The sequence below is a fragment of the Lygodium microphyllum genome, chromosome 4, assembly GCF_053477565.2.
Source record: "Lygodium microphyllum isolate KBCC chromosome 4, Lygodium_microphyllum_v1.1.10, whole genome shotgun sequence".
Classification (NCBI taxonomy): Eukaryota; Viridiplantae; Streptophyta; class Polypodiopsida; order Schizaeales; family Lygodiaceae; genus Lygodium; species Lygodium microphyllum.
In genome coordinates this window covers 108,088,957-108,110,053 of record NC_141138.1, presented here as the reverse complement: position 1 = coordinate 108,110,053, position 21,097 = coordinate 108,088,957, and positions in this window count along the sequence as shown.

Genomic DNA, 21,097 nt, shown 5'->3' with positions numbered 1-21,097 from the left:
AAGGGCATAGGGAAAACCCTAACCCTAGAAATTGTGTATAAAAAGACTACAAAATAATGGAAATAGCTATTTTTGTTTGTGCTAACTTTTGATTCTTGCTTTCTTTCTTTCTTTTGCACAGAGAGAGAGAGAGAGAGAGAGAGAGAGTAGAGTAGTTTATTATCGTCTACAGAAGGCCAAATTATGACCCATGGGACCTTTCTAGATATACAATGATTCTCCTTCCCCATGGTAGGAAAGGGGTAGCTACAGTGAAAGAATGATCTATGCAGTGTGGTTCTCTCGAAAGCATAACATGCAGATGATGAGTGACCCTAACTTCGATATAGGAGCAGTGGTCAAAAACTGGTGAATTGGCCCCTGTAAAGGGATATCAAAGTCAACCGTATGTGTGCATATGTTGGGCATGTTATAATCATGTGCTCTTATAATTCTACACTCTGTAGTCCACACAACTTGCATAACCTCGTCTCTCTTGCTTGTCCACATCAATAAAGTGTGTGATCAAGTTCGAAGTCATGCAATACTCCGTCTAAATACCACTGAGAGCGGGTTGACTATGTATGGCTGCATGTGTGCCTTTTCCTGCATGTAGGATTTCCAACATGAAGGATAGATATGCATACTGTAATAATAAGCAAGTTTGTTATTTGCTCCCTTGCTTTGATGTTTTGCTTGATACTCTCGTAAGAGGTCTGATTGAAATGTGTCCATGCCTATATCTTTGGATGCCATATCTAGATATCTATCCACTCCCCACCCTTTAAACCATTTTTGCATATCCAGCACCCATCGTATTGAAAGCACTTTATTTTTCCATGTTTTCTATAGGTGTGTGCTAGCATTCCATGCCCATTTGGGGAGCCTACTGTCATCCATTTGACGTACTTGGGTGGCATATCTCAGTACTTTAATCATAGCATGTACCTCAATTGGCCGATGGCTAGTTTCCAAAAGCATAAGTACATATGATATGGTGCTTTTGATGCCCAAATGTCTACGGATAAAAGCTTTTTATAGCTTCTCAATGCCATTTCATGCAGATGAGAAGCTGCTCCCCCCACACTTCCACTCCATATAAAAAATCATACAACATATTTTCCAACATTTAGTATTTGTACGGTTGCAGTCATTTTCAAAGTGATAATACTTGCTTTTCCTTGCCACTAATTGCCACTCCACACATGTATGCCATTTGTGGTTTAAAGTATCTCAATCCCCAAGTATTTGAAAGTAGATACTACCTCTATAGACTATCTAGCATAATGTACTTTTGGTGGGGTCTTTGATTGCTTGGTGCACACATCCATTAGCTTTGTTTTTGATACATTCACCATCAAACCACTATCTTGACAAAAACGTTCAAGAATCCCCATGAACTGTTGCATACGCTCCCCAATATATATAAAGAACACCACATCATCTGCATAAAGCAGGAGCAAGATGGCAAACATACCAATATGCGAGCTTTTGGCTTCCTCTTCATTCATGGCCATGAGAAGTATTTCCTCTAGCTTATCAATGCATAAACCAAATAATGTAGGCGAGAGCGAGCAACCTTTTTTGACTCCCATATTACTCTCAAATACTTGTGACAGCCCATTGCCACCTCTGAGGCAGCACACCACTCCTTGATATATCCTACAAATTCCCATGCATAGATCATTTGGGACCCCTAATTCTTGCATTCATTGCCATAAGGCAACTCTTGGTACGTTGTCAAAAGCCTTCTTAAAATCCACAAAATAGCAATACAAGGTTGTTCCCTCGAGTCAACTCTCATCCATAAGCACACGTAAAGTAACCAAATGGTCTATGGTATTATGACCAAGGCAAAAACCTACTTGTCCATAAGCTTGTTTGTTATTACTTTCTACCCATTTACTCAATTGCATTTCTAGGATAGTGTTGAATAGCTTTGCCATGGCTGAACTGACCATAATCGTGTGGTAGAGAGAGAGAGAGAGAGAGAGAGGGGGGGTTGAGAACAAGTAAGTGAGAGTGAGGGTGAGGGACCAAGAGGGTGAAGCCTCCATCTTTTCTTATACTCTTTCATGACTTACCATGCTCTCCTCTGGCATGAAGAAGGCCATAGAGGGTTTGAGAGAGGCTATGTGATAGAGGTAGTTGCTGATTAACTAGTCAAGGCTCCTAAAACAATAACAATGCGGCCAAATGTCCCAAATATGTTGAGTGCATGTTGTCCAATAGTAAGGACATGTGTATAAGTGAGAAATTCACTAAAGTCAAGCTCTTCAATATCTCTTGCTTTTGTTCTATTCATCCCATTTGGTAAGAAGTTGAGTTTATTATGTGTAAGGAAGAGTTTGTGAGAGTGAGGGACCTGGTGAGGTGAAGCTTTCTACTATTAGTACTTCTCATTCTTTTCTTTTGTCTTCTCTCAATGATGAGCGTGCTCAATATGGATGCAAAGGAGTTGAGCTATTTGCTTGTGAAGAGTGTATCACTTGGATTGTGGAACCATCTTTAAGGCTTCAAGCTTCAAACTAGAATTTGGGATGGTAAGTTGGTGAGTTCACTACAGCTTAAAGCTAGTCTTATATTCTTTTATTTCTTGGGATAGAGAGAAAGGATGTATGGTTGGTTTGGAGTGAAGTGTAAGACAGCTAGGTGAGAGATGGCCAAGGATGTTGAAGCTTCTAAACAAATAGGCATTCTATCCAATTTTCCAATTGTTGTGCATTTATCTATCAATCATGATGATATTAATGGTACCCAAAGATCAAAATACAATTCTTATAACACACCTTTAGTGATGCCCTAATTAGTCATGGGCAAGAAGGAACTCAATAGTATGCAAAAAGTAGGTTTTTTGAAAATAAACTAGTAATAGAGGCTCCAAGCAGTCATTATGATGTTGATAATATCTGCAAGCAAAAAATAACTATTACTAGGTAACACTATGATGTCATGGTGAGGAAGTAAAGGCATTTTTCTAATATTTTGTGTAAACAAATGAATCAAACCTAATCTACTCTTTACTCTATTCTATCCTCTCTTCCCAAACTAGTTGCCTTTTTTATTTGGCCTCCTACCTACCCATATGTGTTTCAAAGTATGAAGAGCATGAAAGTAGGAGATTGGTTCCTCTCAAGCATCATAATGCCTCCTATTCTACCATAATAAAAATATGAGCACTTCATGTAAGTTCATTTCGTCTAGGTCTTAGGTAGCAAAACCAAAATATCTTGGCTGGCACATGACAATGGGACATTGATGGAGCTCTCATTCTTTCAAGAATTCAACCCAAACTATGGCTCAAGCTACCTCTAAAATAGTTGGTTCTACACTTGCTTTGAACCATATGTGCTTTCTCTTTTCCTAAACTCATGATAGTAAAGAAAATAAGAGGATTCACAAGATCTAGACTATTGTATATTCACATAATTTACCTCTCTAGTACTAAAGTATGAATGGAGGAGAAGGTGTAAGTAGTGTCACAACCATTGTGTGGCCCCTCTTGTTCCACAACCACTCCTTTTTTAATCTATCTATTTTCTTTTCATTGCCAAGAGAAAAATAGAGAAGAAGGAGGAGAACACAAAGAATAGAATGGAGAATGGAGCATCTCTCCATTGGCCCATGATTCAAAATCTCTCTTACCCTCTCCCTCACTCAATTCCTCACTCTCATGATCTCACCAAGATGGAAAAAAGAAGAAGCAGAAGAAGAAGAAAGATCGGTAGCTTCTCCTCTTTGAGTTCCTCATTCAGTCCACACCCTCTTGTCCTCACTGTAAAGCTATGATGAAGTAAGTACGTAGATGGAGATAGAGAAAAAGAGGTTCTCAAGAGTTTGCACACACAAGAATGAGGATTTTCATTAACTTTACACTGTATACATAGAGTTTGCTTTTGGTTGCTTTTGGTTGGGCACCCTTGACCCTTTTCCTCTCCTCTTTTGCATTGTTCTTAGGTTTGCAATCTACTCATGGTTTTTGATAGATCCTCTTCATTTATGCATTGTACTTAGGCTTGTAGTCTACCAGTTGGACATGGTCCTGTGAAAAAAAATAAACCTCACCCTCAACCTATACAATGGTTGCAAGTCTTCTAAAATTAAATATGAGAAATTTAATAATTTTCATAAGACTGAGTTTAACTCTTATTTTCTTTTATAGAAATGCATAAAACTCATATTTGTAGGTTGTAAATGGCAATAAATAAATTTCCACCTTGTGGACTTGTAGTGCCTAAAATAGATATACAATGAAGTCCTAAAATTTTACATCAATTTTCTCTTAACATTTTTGGCATAAGTAGTTGGCTTATTTCACTTCGTATTGTCCAACTTGACTATCTCTTCTCACAACTTGTTATCACTTGGGATTAACATGGACTTCAAAGAAAAGTAAGAGAACAAGGAAAAGATGATGGTTATGGGAGAGTTTCACACACGGCGTGCACACACACACACACACACACACACACACACACAAAGTTTCAATCGATTTCTATCTCCCTCCCTCCCTCCCTCCCTCTCTCCCTCTCTCTCTCTCTCTCTCTCTCTCTCTCTCTCTCTCTCTCTCTCTCTCTCTCTCTCTCTCTCTCTCTCTCTCTCTCTCTCTCTCTCTCTCTCTCTCTCTCTCTCTCTCTCTCTCTCTTTTGTGGTGGAAAAACTCACAAATTTAAAAAAATAAGCAAAATGAAAAGATGAAAAAGCTAAAGTTCATGCTTTGTAGATACAAGGATAATCTCCTATTGCTTATTTCCACCATTTATGTAGGGTTTAATGAGTGGGCACCCATCTGGCCTTATTCTCTCTCATGTCCAACCTTCCGACCCATTTGAATGCCCATAAGGCCGTATGACATGTTTGTGCATTCTATCGTAATTTTTGTTGGACCATTTGGCATTCAAATTTATTCTTATATTTAATTACAACTTAAAAGGGAGTAAACCTAGAACTCAAATGTTGACATTTGATTCTCTACGTAATGTAGGACCTTACATATAATAATTGGCCTTAAATTTTGAGAGATTATGGAGTCTAAATTGATTCAACAACTATTTCAATAATATTTTGAGCTCTCAACTCCTCTATTCTTTAATTTTTTTTGTTACAAGTGTCCAACTACTATTTCTAGGCAACCTTGCCTTTTTGTTTATAGTTGCTTCTTCATTTGGCCATTGGCTTTTGTTGACTTTCTTTGACTTCTTTTTACCACCTTTGAATTTTTATGTTTGGAGTCTACCAATCAAGGTGACACTATTGTTTAATTAAAGTATGAAAGGTTTATGATGGGTCATGCAACTCGTCTTTGTGCTACAAGGATATTCCTCATGAAGTGACCTTACTAGCCATATTTATGGTTTCACTCACTTGAGCTTTTAGATATGAAGGCCTATTTTTACTTCATCACATAGCAAAGGACTAAAAGCTTTCAAACATGAATTTGTTGTGTACTCCAAGCTCGTAATAACTAACTTGGTTAAATGATGGGGCAAATTTGATGCTTGTAATTCATCTTACAAGAGATAACCCTTTCAAGGAACTTTTAAATAAATTTATCTATACTTCTTCTCTTTAAGCCACCTAAAAAAACTACAACTTTCAAAATTCATTAGTTAACTTAGTAAAAGTATAGCACCTACCTACTTAACACCCATGATTCATGATTTTTTGAAAAATCTTGATAAACTAATTGATTTAAAAGCAAACACGTTGATTTCAAGTAGTATTCATGGTTGTATAGACTCTTGAATAAATAAAAACAACCAATATGTGAGATCATTTTTCTATTTATTTGCAAGGCACCAACAAGCTATCTTTTTTAGTAAGACATCATGTTTGGCATGTTGCTTTCCTTCTTTGGAGCACTTTGTATGTTTTTCCTTTTTGAAGTGATTGATTCTTTCCCTTGTCAATCATCAAAATTCCGCTTTAAAAAGTATGAAAAAGGTAGGGGCTAATAAATACTTGATGAGCATTAGTTACGGGGTTATGTGGTAAGAAGAGCTTAAGAAATTGTCAAACAAAATCAATAATACATTTCAAGGATAAGAAGACAAACTGAACTAAAACATGTTTTCTCAGAGATTTCTCTATATATTCCTTTCCCTTATCAACTCAACTCTTGAAATTTTAATTTTAAGTTTCTTGGAATGAAGGATATTGCATTTAAAGGCATAACCCTTTGAGTACATTTATTTTGGATAGGTAGGACAAGCTGATTGATACATCAGTGTGGGCAAAATATGATTGCGTTACAATCGGCTACAGGGACGGAATAATAATATGGAGTGGGGTCATGGATTTTTAGGAAACGGTAAGTCATAGGAAGCTTGGGGTATCCCTTCCTTTGATACCCATTCTTCTCATAGCACCCTAACACTTTGATTCTATGAGTAGAGATCACCCGGGTCACTTCTTCATAGACATACTTGTTCTGCTTTTCTTGCCGATCGCTAACGTGCAAAGTTACATTTATGCGAGCTTCGACAAAGATGAACAGCTTTACGATCTTTAAATCCTCCATCCACTCTTCAAGTTGGTCCGAAGGCACGCGAGTCGGTGGGCTACTATGTAGTATATTCCTGAGTCTCCCGTCCATCTCCGCTCCACATACAGGGGCGAAGGTTTATAGATGCGGTCCAGAATATCCATCATGCCAAGCCTCTAGCGATAATTCAAAGCATGCATTGCAGTCATGAACATGACCTGGAACACCAAGAACTTGCTCCATGCTTCATGACTCTACAACCTAGCATCCATAAGTGAGTAAAGAAATGTTTTCAGCGGAAAACACTGCTCTATTCTACTCATCATCCCCCGTTTATCCCCACATTCCCTTTATTTTCCTCCATTAAGTTCCCTTGTAATCTTTATATCTCGTTGATTTGCTCTTATACCAACTGTAACGTGTTCGCTCTTCCACTTGTGGGACACGTTTTAGCAGCCCATCGGGAAGAGAGTCTAGAAAGCGCCGCCTGGCATTCACAAGGAATGTCATAGGGTTTGCGATCTAGGTCTTCCCAAGTCTGCCTCGAGCAGAAGTGTTCGGCCATTCCCACCTAGAACTGACCTGAAGTCAGGGTTTCCTTCCTATCAGCAAAGTCTCTAGGGAGTAGCTAGCATCTAGCTCCAGATGAACCACTTTGTGTAGAAACAACACAGTCAAAGCGGATTTATGCTGCACTTGGTTCATGGAGAATGAGAAATGAGAGAAATGCGAAGCTCAACCTCTCTGCCCATAAGGCATAGTCCGATTCCGTTCCCCTAAAACAGCATAAATCGGGATTCTAACTCTAATGACGCTAGGTCTTCATAGTCTCATTATCACATCTTTTGACGCTAGGTCTTCATAGTCTCGTTATCACATCTTTTGAGAAAAGTTCCCAGCTAACCGGGACCACCCTTCCGTAGGACGGACCTAAGTCACGTCCACCGCACTTTCCTCAGTTTGCTTAGTTATCTAATTACCTGCCACATTATGTTTGACATGCAAAAGTAGCTTCCTTAATTAATCAATTTAAGCACAGGTTCCTTCATGTGACTTAGACACTGACACAAAAACAATGTCAAGCAAGTTCCTTTTTCAAATATCTCATCTTTATTTATCATAGTCCCGGAATACATCAAGTATCATGCCTGAAGGCTATCCCAGCAATCAACAAGATTGCTGCTCCAAGTTCCGCCCATAGACTAGTACATGGGCCTTGAGATCCTATCTCGAGTCACGTCGGCCTCTTGTGCAGGATCTGGAGGCAAGGAATTTACAACCAGAGCCTCCCCTGGCACCCAAGTGTCCTCACGCTCTAAGAAGCACCCACGGAGAGACCTCTCGCAGCAGGTTCGGTCCACATACCCGGCGCGGCTAACAACCCCCTTGGATAGGGCCAGGCAGACAGTCGGAGGTAATTGAACCTACCTCTCCCTCCAGGTTTTTAACCTGAAGCATTAAGTGTTTTGCCTTGAATTAGTTCCTTGACCAACGAAATTCAAACAATGTGCCTAAAGTGTACAATCGTGATCATTTCGGAGGCCATTTGTACGACCAACTACTAAGGTGTGATTCCTTCTTCTCGAATGCTCCCAGCATTCGATCCTAGATCGTTCGCGACTTGGCAAGAGTCCAGGGGCTTGGCAAGCTAGGTTGCTTATATTCCCTTTTTCTTTGGGTTAGGGTTTGTACCCTACCGACCCTAATTATCCTTACCTTAGGTCTCCTTGTAAAATAGATCATGGGCAACCCCGTCGTCCTCGGTTGGTCAACTTGCTGGTTATCTCTTAGATTCCCTGAAGTGCCTATATACCTTTCTCTTTGATCTTAATTGATCAAGATTGTCTATCCCCTTGGCCATGGCTAGTCAAGATGGTTCTGTTTAGAACAGTTCCTACTCCGACTTAAGCATAATCTTCTTAAGCCCTCTTAATAATTCTCCCAAGCACTAAGCTTTTACATATCCCTCTTGAAGTCACCAAGGGCTTTATCATGGGATTCATGGATCTGAGTCCCATTTGGTAAATTACAAACAACGTTGAATTTTCCCAACAACTTTAATGCACGCAACGTAATGCCATGCCTTCTTTCAATGCTTACAATTTTGACATAATCCACATGATGTTCTATGCCACACATACGAAGGTATTTTCTAAGCATGAAACATTAACATTATCGATACTCTACGTAATTATTTACATGACCCATAACCTTCTTGAATGATTTGACCTTTATAACTTAATGTAATTATTGTATGAGCCTAGCTGCACTTTTAATCTTTTCTGCAGCTTATTACATGTACCTTAGAATCCTTCTTGCGATATGGAGATGCACTTTTGTTTCTTTCAATGTCCTTTGAAATGCATTTTAAGCAAGAGTTTGTGCAAGGAACAAAGCACTTTATGCAGGAATTCTTGCAAGTCGTTTTTGGTAATTTATGATGCAAGTATCCAATCAATTTCATCTATTATGATGCCATCTTACAAGGAAATTATCTTGCTCGTTACATACATCACAACTAAGTTCATACCTAGGAAATTATCAAACATGCGATTAATGTGATGCATGTGAATATGATTTTTTGCCGTGATAATTATAACCTATGATTTAATAATAGAGCAACCTGGGTTTGGAGTGATGCCGTGATTCCAGTGGTATTGATGCTTGATGAACCGTTCGCGGTTGCGGTGCCACCTTGTTTCGAACCTCCATCCACTCTTGCAGGGTTTCCAGTCATCTTTGTGGAACTACGCTGCGGGGCCATACTCGAAGACGTGTGTACGAATGATAGAGTTCTTACACTCTCCTATGCAAGATTCGCCGCCTCTCCTTGAGTGGAGGAAGAGATTGAAGGGGAAGGGGAGTATTTCCAAAAATGACAAGAGGGGTGTGTGACCTCTCTTTGAGGAGGGGGGAGAAGAAGCTTCCAAAAGCTTCTCTCTCTCTCTCTCTCTCTCTCTCTCTCTCTCTCTCTCTCTCTCTCTCTCTCTCTCTCTCTCTCTCTCTCTCTCTCTCTCTCTCTCTCTCTCTCCTTCTTCTTCTTCTTCTTCTTCTCTTCTTCTCCTTCTCTCTCTCCCTCTTCTTCTTCTCTTCTTCTCCTCTCTCTCTCCCTTCTCTCTCTCTCTCTCTCTCTCCTCTCTTCTTCTTCTTCTTCTTCTTCTTCTTCTTCTTCTCTTCTTCTCCTTCTCTCTCTCCCTCTTCTTCTTCTCTTCTTCTCCTCTCTCTCCCTTCTCTCTCTCTCTCTCTCTTCTCTCTCTCTCTCTTCTTCTTCTTCTTCTTCTTCTTCTTCTCTTCTTCTCCTTCTCTCTCTCCCTCTTCTTCTTCTCTTCTTCTCCTCTCTCTCTCCCTTCTTCTTCTTCTTCTTCTTCTTCTTCTTCTTCTTCTTCTCTCTCTCTCTCTCCCTCTTCTTCTTCTCTTCTTCTCCTCTCTCTCTCTCTGCCTTCTTCTTCTTCTTCTTCTTCTCTTCTTCTCCTTCTCTCTCTCCCTCTTCTTCTTCTCTTCTTCTCCTCTCTCTTTCCCTTCTTCTTCTTCTTCTTCTTCTTCTTCTTCTTCTTCTCTCTCTCCCTCTTGTTCTTCTCTTCTTCTCCTCTCTTTCTCCCTTCTTCTTCTCCTTCTTCTCTTCTTCTCCTTCTCTCTCTCACTCTCTCTTCTTCTCCTCTCTCTCTCCCTTCTTCTTCTTCTTCTTCTTCTTCTTCTTCTTCTCCTTCTCTCTCTACTCTCTCTTCTTCTCCTCTCTCTCTCCCTTCTTCGTCTTCTTCTTCTCTTCTTCTCCTTCTCTCTCTCCCTCTTCTTCTTCTCTTCTTCTCCTCTCTCTCTCCCTTCTTCTTCTTCTTCTTCTTCTTCTTCTTCTCTTCTTCTTCTCCTTCTCTCTCTCCCTCTTCTTCTTCTCTTCTTCTCCTCTCTCTCTCCCTTCTTCTTCTTCTTCTTCTTCTTCTTCTTCTTCTTCTTCTTCTTCTTCTCTCTCTCTCTCTCACTCACGGCCAGGGGGGCATGTCTGCTAGAGACCACCAGGTGGGGCGCTTCCTGTCTAGCCTAGGGAGGGGGGAGGCTACCTTATATGATGGGGAGGGGGCTACACGAGGGGAGGGAGATGGCTGTTAACGGCCGCCACCCTCCACCTGGGGGGCTGCATGCCCCCCCTTCACTTCCTTTACTCCCTCTCTCTCTCTCTCTCCTCGCCATGCAATCGACAGGGGGAGAGAGAGGGAGAGTAAAAAATTTTGAAAAAAAATTAAAAAATTTAAGGGGAGGTTTTCATGGGGGGAGGCACAGGGGGGCACGAGGGATATTACACTTTGCCATGGCTGAACTAACCATAATCGTGTGGTAGAGAGAGAGAGAGAGAGAGAGAGAGAGAGAGAGAGAGAGAGAGAGAGAGAGAGAGAGAGAGAGAGAGAGGAGTTGAGAACAAGTTAGTGAGAGTGAGGGTGAGGGATGAAGAGGGTGAAGCCTCCATATTTTCCCATACTCTTTCATGACTTACCATGCTCTCCTCTGGCATGAAGAAGGCCATAGAGGGTTTGAGAACCTAAGAGGTGCATCTTAGATCATGGAGTGTGCGTCGAGTGTCCTTTATTGTTGAAGGTATGCTTTTTGCGCATTCACTACAAATGGATCTTGTGTTCGTGTACAAAAGGCTATGTGATAGAGGTAGTTGCTGAATAACTACTCAAGGCTCCTAAAACAATAACAATGCATCTAAATGTCCCAAATATGTTGAGTGCATGTTGTCCAATAGTAAGGACATGTGTATAAGTGAGAAATTCACTGAAGTGAAGCTCTTCAATATCTCTTGCTTTTGTTCTATTCATCCCATTTGGTAAGAAGTTGAGTTTATTATGTGTAAGGAAGAGTTTGTGAGAGTGAGGGACCTGGTGAGGTGAAGCTTTCTACTATTAGTACTTCTCGTTCTTCTCTTTTGTATTCTCTCAATGATGAGCATGCTCAATATGGATGCAAAGGAGTTGAGCTATTTGCTTGTGAAGAGTGTATCACTTGGATTGTGGAACCATCTTTAAGGCTTGAAGCTTCAGAGTAGAATTTGGGATGGTAAGTTGGTGAGTTCACTACAGCTTAAAGCTAGTCTTATATTCTTTTATTTCTTGGGATAGAGAGAAAGGATGTATGGTTGGTTTGGAGTGAAGTGTAAGATAACTAGGTGAGAGATGGCCAAGGATGTTGAAGCTTCTAAACAAATAGGCATTCTATCCAATTTTCCAATTGTTGTGCATTTATCTATCAATCATGATGATATTAATGGTACCCAAAGATCAAAATACAATTCTTATAACACACCTTTAGTGATGCCCTAATTAGTCATGGGCAAGAAGGAACTCAATAGTATGCAAAAATTAGATTTTTTGAAAATAAACTAGTAATAGAGGCTCCAAGCAGTCATTATGATGTTGATAATATCCACAAGCAAAAAATAACTATTATTAGGTAACACTATGACGTCATGGTGTGGAATTAAAGGCATTTTTCTAATATTTTGTGTAAACAAATGAATCAAACCTAATCTAATATTTACTCTATTCTATCCTCTCTTCCCAAACTAGTTGCCTTTATGATTTGGCCTCCTACCTACCCATATGTGTTTCAAAGTATGAAGAGCATGAAAGTAGGAGATTGGTTCCTCACCATTCTATTCCTCTCAAGCATCATAATGCCTCCTATTCTACCACAAAAAAAATATGAGCACTTCATGTAAGTTCATTTTGTTTAGGTCTTAGGCAACAAAACCAAAATATATTGGCTGGCACATGACAATGGGACATTGATGGAGCTCTCATTCTTTCAAGAGTTCAACCCAAGCTACCTCTGAAATAGTTGGTTCTACTCTTGCTTTGAACCATATGTGCTTTCTCTTTTCCTAAACTCATAATAATAAAGAAAATAAGAGGATTCACAAGATCTAGACTATAGTATATTCACATAATTTACCTCTCTAGTACTAAAGTATGAATGGAGGAGAAGGTGTAAGTAGTGTCACAACCATTGTGTGGCCCCTCTTGTTCCACAACCACTCCTTTTTTGATCTATCTATTTTCATTCCATTGCCAAGAGAAAAATAGAGAAGAAGGAGGAGAACACAAAGAATAGAATGGAGAATGGAGCATCTCTCCATTGGCCCATGATTCACAATCTCTCTTACCCTCTCCCTCACTCAATTACTCACTCTCATGATCTCACCTAGATGGAAAGAAGAAGAAGAAGAAAGATCAGTAGCTTCACCTCTTTGAGTTCCTCATTCAGTCCACACCCTCTTGTCCTCACTGTAAAGCTACGATGAAGTAAGTACATAGATGGAGATAGAGAAAAAGAAGTTCTCAAGAGTATGCACACACAAGAATGAGGATTTTCATTAACTTTACACTGTATACATAGAGTTTGCTTTTGGTTGGGCACCCTTGATCCTTTTCCTCTCCTCTTTTGCATTGTTCTTAGGCTTGCAATCTACTCATGGTTTTTGACAGATCCTCTTCATTTATGCATTGTACTTAGGCTTGTAGTCTACCAGTTGGACACGGTCCTGTGAAAAAAAATAAACCTCACCCTCAACCTATACAATGGTTGCAAGTCTTCTAAAATTAAATCTAAGAAATTTAATAATTTTCATAAGACTGAGTTTAACTCTTATTTTCTTTTATAGAAATGCATAAAACTCATATTTGTAGGTTGTAAATGGCAATAAATAAATTTCCACCTTGTGGACTTGTAGTGCCTAAAGTAGATATACAATGAAGTCCTAAAATTTTACATCAATTTTCTCTTAACATTTTTGGCATAAGTAGTTGGCTTATTTCAGTTCGTATTGTCCAACTTGACTATCTCTTCTCACAACTTGTTATCTCTTGGATTAACATGGACTTCAAAGAAAAGTAAGAGAATAAGGAGAAGATGATGGTTATGGGGGAGTTTCACACACACACACACACACACACACACACACACACACACACACACACACACACACACACACACACACACACACACACACAAAGTTTCAATCGATTTCTATCTCTATCTCTATCTCCCTCCCTCCCTCCCTCCCTCCCTCTCCCTCCCTCCCTCCCTCCCTCCCTCCCTCCCTCCCTCCCTCCCTCCCTCTCTCTCTCTCTCTCTCTCTCTCTCTCTCTCCCTCCCTCTCTCTCTCTCTCTCTCTCTCTCTCTCTCTCTCTCTCTCTCTCTCTCTCTCTCTCTCTCTCTCTCTCTCTCTCTCTCTCTCTCTCTCTCTCTCTCTCTCTCTCTCTCTCTCTCTCTCTCTCTCTCTCTCTCTCTCTCTCTCTCTCTCTCTCTCTCTCTCTCTCTCTCTCTCTCTCTCTCTCTCTCTCTCTCTCTCTCTCTCTCTCTCTCTCTCTCTCTCTCGTGGTGGAAAAACTCACAAATTTAAAAAAATAAGCAAAATGAAAAGATGAAAAAGCTAAAGTTCATGCTTTGTAGATACAAGGATAATCTCCAATTGCTTATTTCCACCATTTATGTAGGGTTTAATGAGTGGGCACCCATCTGGCCTTATTCTCTCTCATGTCCAACCTTCTGACCCATTTGAATGCCCATAGGGCCGTATGACATGTTTGTGCATTCTATTGTAATTTTTGTTGGACCATTTGGCATTCAAATTTATTCTTATATTTAATTACAACTTAAAAGGGAGTAAACCTAGAACTCAAATGTTGACATTTGATTCTCTACATAATGTAGGACCTTACATATAAATAATTGGCTTTAAATTTTGAGAGATTATGGAGTCTAAATTGATTCAACAACTATTTCGATAATATTTTGAGCTCTCAACTCCTCTATTCTTTAATTTTTTTTTGTTTCAAATGTCCAACTACTATTTCTAGGCAACCTTGCCTTTTTATTTATAGTTGCTTCTTCATTTGGCCATTGCCTTTTGTTGACTTTCTTTGACTTCTTTTTACCACCTTTGAATTTTTATGTTTGGAGTCTACCAATCAAGGTGACACTATTGTTTAATTAAAGTATGAAAGGTTTATGATGGGTCATGCAACTCGTCTTTGTGCTACAAGGATATTCCTCATGAAGTGACCTTACTAGCCATATTTATGGTTTCACTCACTTGAGCTTTTAGATATGAAGGCCTATTTTTACTTCATCACATAGCAAAGGACTAAAAGCTTTCAAACATGAAAGTGTTGTGTACTCCAAGTTAAACTCCTAATAACTAACTTGGTCAAATGATGGGGCAAATTTGATGCTTGTAATTCATCTTACGAGAGATAACCCTTTCAAGGAACTTTTAAATAAATTTATCTATACTTCTTCTCTTTAAGCCACCTAAAAAAACTACAACTTTCAAAATTCATTAGTTAACTTAGTAAAAGTATAGCACCTACCTACTTAACACCCATGATTCATGATTTTTTGAAAAATCTTGATAAACTAATTGATTTAAAAGCAAACACGTTGATTTCAAGTAGTATTCATGGTTGTATAGACTCTTGAATAAATAAAAACAACCAATATGTGAGATCATTTTTCTATTTATTTGCAAGGCACCAACAAGCTATCTTTTTTAGTAAGACATCATGTTTGGCATGTTGCTTTCCTTCTTTGGAGCACTTTGTATGTTTTTCCTTTTTGAAGAGATTGATTCTTTCCCTTGTCAATCATCAAAATTAGCATAAATGAAACGAAGAATTGATAGAGACCAATGCCCAACACATTATACACACTCTTGTTATTTCTTCTATCATATTATTAACCAAAAAACAAATGCATACAAGTGATGAATTGGAGTGTTCTTTGTACTTATGAGCAATTGAGTTGTCAAAAGTTCTTATACAATTGAAGAAAGCCCCAAAAATATAACAATGTGGGGCTATTCATTAAAGCTTATGAATGCTAATGGATTAAGAATATAGAGCATAGAAGACCAATGCAAAAGGATGAACTGATGAGAAATGCCATTTAACAAACTAAATATTTCAAGCAAACTTGTAACCTTAATAGGTAAAGCTCTCCTTGATGTAGATCTAAACAATATTGTTTCATAAATATGTGAGATGTACCTAGGGCAATGAATGCATTCTTTTGCATGAATAATCAATAGTATTACACATCATCAATATACACGAGATGTGTTTTGATATCATTTTCAAAAAGATGTAAGGATAAAGGAGGAGATCCTCAACTATATGTAAGAGTTCCCAAGCTTTAAAAAGTATGAAAAAGGTGGGGCCTAATAAATACTTGATGAGCATTAGTTATGGGGTTATGTGGTAAGAAGAGCTTAAGAAATTGTCAAACAAAATCAATAATACATTGCAAGGATAAGAAGCCAAACTGAACTAAAACATGTTTTCTTAGAGATTTCTCTATATATTCCTTTCCCTTATCAACTCAACTCTTGCAATTTTAATTTTAAGTTTCTTGGAATGAAGGATATTGCATTTAAAGGTACAATGAATTATGGAAAATTTAAATAGTCTTACGTAAGGCAATTGATACAAGGAGGTTTCTTTTCTTGGATTTATGACTTCAACATCTTTGTTTAGTGTTTACTTCCATTCTTATTACTTCCTACATTCAAGCTTTTCTTCACTTGCACCTCTCATTTTTAACACCAAAGGACTTTAGGTTGGCTTCAAAGTGTAATGACATAAGAGACCTTCAAAGAGGCATATAGCCCTCATAACAGCAAATGATTTGGCAAAGAATTAAACAACACTACCAAGCCCACCTTGAGATGAGAGGGGCAACACTCCTTTCTTGAAATGAAGCATTTCAAGTGCTTTTTAGTGCAAAGTATGAACAAATACTTCCTAGCCAAATGTTTTGTCTAGTAAGCTACTTCATAGTAGATTGGAAGTGTGGTTGTCACCCCATTGCACTCACAAGGTGGAGGACAAAGGATGAAGGTTCCTTTGTTGCCACCTAGTTTGAACCTACCCTTATTGTTCATACAGTTCCAAAGGGAATCATGTGTCTAATAGAATGTATTGATACTAAAATCATCACAATTAGAAGTCTAATAGTATGTACCGATATTGAAACCATCATATTAGAAGTCATTAAAAATGTTAATCATATGTTTTTTTTAAATTAATAAAAAATCAATATTGGAGAGAATTAAAGTATTAGAAACTTTATATGAGAGGATTTGAGCTTTGGGAATGAACTTAATAGGGAAATATAATGTTGGTCCCCAAAGGTAGTAGAGTGATATCTAAACCTTAGAAGTCAACATAAATTAGGATGTAGTAATGCTGGTCCTTAATAGAATTGGGATGGTGACATTTATAAAAAGAAGGTCAGAGCAAGAACATGGTATGTGTTTTGTTAATGGTTGCCCTAAAATTAAAAGGTCAAATCATGAGTAGTATAAATGGTTGATCCCCTAGCAAGCCTAATAATTTGCAAACAAGAAGCATGCTTATTTGCTTTATTGGGTGCCTAGTCATAACATGGCCAAAAACCAAAGGGGCTTGAAGAAAATCACTCACAAACAAAATAATGTTGGTGACACTAGCGATGCGTCACTTATAACTTTAAAAGACAAAAAAATAGATATTTTCTAAATATCATTTTTAAATAGCACATAATCACATCACAAACTCAAGATTAAGATGAATGATAGTAGGGTCATTTCTATACTATGCATTAATTCAATAAGAGCCACATATTTCCATATTATTCATTACATAAATATAGATCCTTAAATTTTCCTCATGTTATCATAAGCAATAAACTCATGATTAATGTACACAAGGGAAAAGTAAATTCATTATCTTAAAATAACTTCACCTAGAGAGACACCATTCCAAGGCTTTGGTTACATTCATAAATTTAAAAAGCACAAAAAACGTGCTAGAGAAGGCAACAACCATACAAAAGAAAGCTCATACAAACAAAATGAGTAAAGAAGTGGTGTAGAGATTTGGATTATATAAACAAGAAAAGTGAAGGTTCTTGTACTTGTCATTAAACAATACCTCTACCCTCATGTTACCACTCTCTAAACTAGTGCCACTACTGCCTAGTTGTTAACAGGGTAAGTAGACATTAAGCTACAAATTGGTATTTATTTGAAGTTGCAAGGAGCACATTTACCACTCTCTAAACTAGGGCCACTATTGCCTAGTTGTTAATAGGGTAAGTAGACATTAAGCTACAAATTGTCATTAAACAATACCTCTACCCTCATGTTACCACTCTCTAAACTAGGGCCACTACTGCCTAGTTGTTAACAGGGTAAGTAGACATTAAGCTACAAATTGGTATTTATTTGAAGTTGCAAGGAGCACATTTACCTCAAAAAATCCACCCTAAAATATAAGTGAGACCTCTTCACTACCCTTTGATCCATTAGCATGGTAGCTAACCAACACCTCTTCTTCATATCACTACCATAGGTTAAATGAGAAAAGAGAGAGGAAAAGGTAGATAAACAAATTGCTTTTGAATAGCCTATCTTTTACCCATGACTAAAAGTGGCTTCAATGAGTCAAAGCAATAAACAAGTTTTTTCTATCTTGGTTGGAAACCCTAACTTGAGAGGAACTAGTAGCTAACAGAAATCCTTAACTCAAGATGACAAAAGAGTTAAGGCAAATGAAGACAAAGACTTCTTTACGCCTTATTGTCAAGGTTTTTAAGGTGAAAATACTTTTATGTTAGAGATTTTATAAGATACTTGTCACATATCTATATGATTAGTAGGTGTAATTTTATTTCTTTGAGAGCCTTAACTCAAGAGTTCCGTAATTTGTGATTTTCTTGTAGTAATTTAGCTATGATTGACATCATGTATGTTGTTTATTTTTTGAAATTTGAAAAACACATAATGCCATTAATATCTTCATGTCTTTATGCTATGCCACTCATTTGTGTGAAAAATTTTCTAGTTCCCTATATAATGTAAATGCCCTATGTTCAACTCTTTATTTCATCCCATAATGAGCTAAGCTCACTTTACATGTTATAAGTAAAGGATCATAGACCATGTGAAATAGTCAAGAGAAATATCATACTTTTCTTTAAGAAAGGGGCTAGGGCCATATGTTATGTGAAAGTGTTCATGAGTGAATGCTACACCTTTCTTTCTAAAAGGGGTCATGAAATGGGAGAAAGCAATTTGTATGAACTTTTTGAAGAGAGGAGAAATTTTAATTGCAGCATATAAGGCAATGAACAATTCTAATTTTTTAAATGCACCTCCTAGTATAACTATTTTCATCATCATAATGATGCATCAAAGGTCACCTATAGTTTGATGAATCAATAATTATAGTCTTCATAGTAGCATTATTTACTCACAAGGTTTTTAGCAACACACCCACCATATTTGTATTTAGTTCAAGGGCCTACAAGCCTCAATACTTCATGCTACACAACGTAGTTAGCAATTGTATCATGACATTTCAACACCTGACCTTGTACCTAGTGTTAAAGAGGGTTGCGGTTTCTATAAGGATTTAGTTTCACCCTTCATGGTGTCATTGTCACACCCTAGTCCATGGGGAGGCTATAAGGAGGATGCATCTATTTATTTTGAGGCCTTTATCAGGGGGATGAAAGGGATGGATTTTGAGTTAGTGTAGGACTCCATACAACTTGCTAACACACACAACTATAATAAACCCAAGAACATACAAGATTAAAGGGTTATTTACATATTTTTCAAAAAAACGAATTTAACCTAATCTACTCTCTACTCTATGCTATCCTATTTTTCCACCTTTTGTTTTGTCCTCCTCCCTAGCTATATGAGTTGTTTCAAAGTATGCAAAGCATTTGAGACAGAGATTGGTTGCTCTCCATTCTATGCCTCTCAAGCACCTCAATGGCTACTATTCTACCACTTAGTAAGAATTGAAACACCTTCAATTGAGTTGAAATTTTTTGGGTCCCTAGAAATGGAACCAAAATGTTGTTACTTACATGCAACAATGGGACATTGACAAAGCTCTTTTTCTTTCAAGAGTTCAACCCAACTATCACTCTCACTACCTCTCACATAGCCAACTCGTAATCTTTGTCAAAATTATACATGATTTCTCACTTCTTAAACCCATGCGAATAAAGAAAACAAGAAAATTCATGAGATGTAGTAGACCGATCTTATTTACCTCTCTATTGTTGTAGTTTGAATGGAGGAGAAGTTTCTAATGGTCAGACAATCCATGTGTGGCTCCTCTCGAATGTGCCTATTGTTGCTCCATTGTCAAGAGAAGAATATAAAAGAATGAAGAGGAGGAGAAGAAGAGAATGGAGAATGGAGCTTCTCCTAGCTAGTCCCCTGTTCCTAATCTCTCTGAGAGTCTCTCTGCCAGTTAATCCCTCATTCTCACACTCTCACCAAGATGGAGAGAAGAGGAGGAGGAGGAGGAGGAGGAGGAGGAATGATGAGTAGCTTCACCTCTTTGAGTTCCTCACTCACTCCCTCATCTCTTCCTTACTCTTAAGATATGGTGAAGCGAACATATAGATGGAGATTGATAAGAAGAGGCTCTCAGAGTTTGCATACACAAGAACAAGGTTTGGGTTAAATTTTACACATTATATATGCAATGTTTGCTTTTGAGTGGGCACCCTTAATCCTTTCTCTCTTAGTATGTGTCCTCCCCTATTTTAGAATTCACTTGGGCATGTAGCTTACCAATAGTGGACTTGTGGACATGATTTATTTAAAATGAATAATCTACCTTCTTGGCCTCTACAATGGTTGCAAGACTTCTAAATTTAAATCCAAGTAATTTTATAATTTATATGAGAGTGAGCCCACCGACTCTCAGTTTCTTTTACAAAAATACATAAGACTCAATGGTAAATGGAAGAGATTAAATATACATCTTATAGAGAGCTTACAAGCTTGTGGTACTCAATAGAGATATGGAGTTCTAAAGAATTGACGAAAATTATCTTTTAACATTTTTGGCACAAGTGGTTGGCCAGTTTCACTTCTTGTTCTCTCTAGCTTGACAATCTCTTTTTAGAGCTTGTTGTCTCTTGGATTAACATGGAGTTGAAAGAGAAGCAAGAGAATAATAAGATGATGAAAGTGATGGTATAGTTTTACTCCATCATCTCTCTCTCTCTCTCTCTCTCTCTCTCTCTCTCTCTCTCTCTCTCTCTCTCTCTCTCTCTCTCTCTCTCTCTCTCTCTCTCTCTCTCTCTCTCTCTCTCTCTCTCTCTCTCTATGTGTGTGTGTGTGTTATTGTGATGGTTCGAGGCTCTGTCTAAGTGTGAGGTGCCCGCTCATTGGCATTCCAGGAACTCTTTTAGCGGTTTATCGAGAAACAAATCTAAGCATCGCTGCCCGGCACTCCCAGTGAATGTTCTGAGTTTTGTCGCCTAGGGTTTCTCAAATCCGCCTTGCAACGGAACGTTCACGACCAAACCCACTAGGATCGACCTGAAATTTGGGTTCCTAGTTGTCAAGGTCTCCTGTTAGCATTCTAGCATCGGGTTTTGGACATCCTACTTTACGTAGAGATATCCAATCCAAAGCAGACCCATGCCACACTTAGTTCAAAGAGAATGGGAAACGAGAGGGATGCACTGCTCAACCTTTCTGCCCATAGACATAGTCCCATTCCAGTCCCCTAAAACGGCATGAATCGGGTTCTAATCTATCAATACCTAAAGGTCTAATGACGTTAAAAA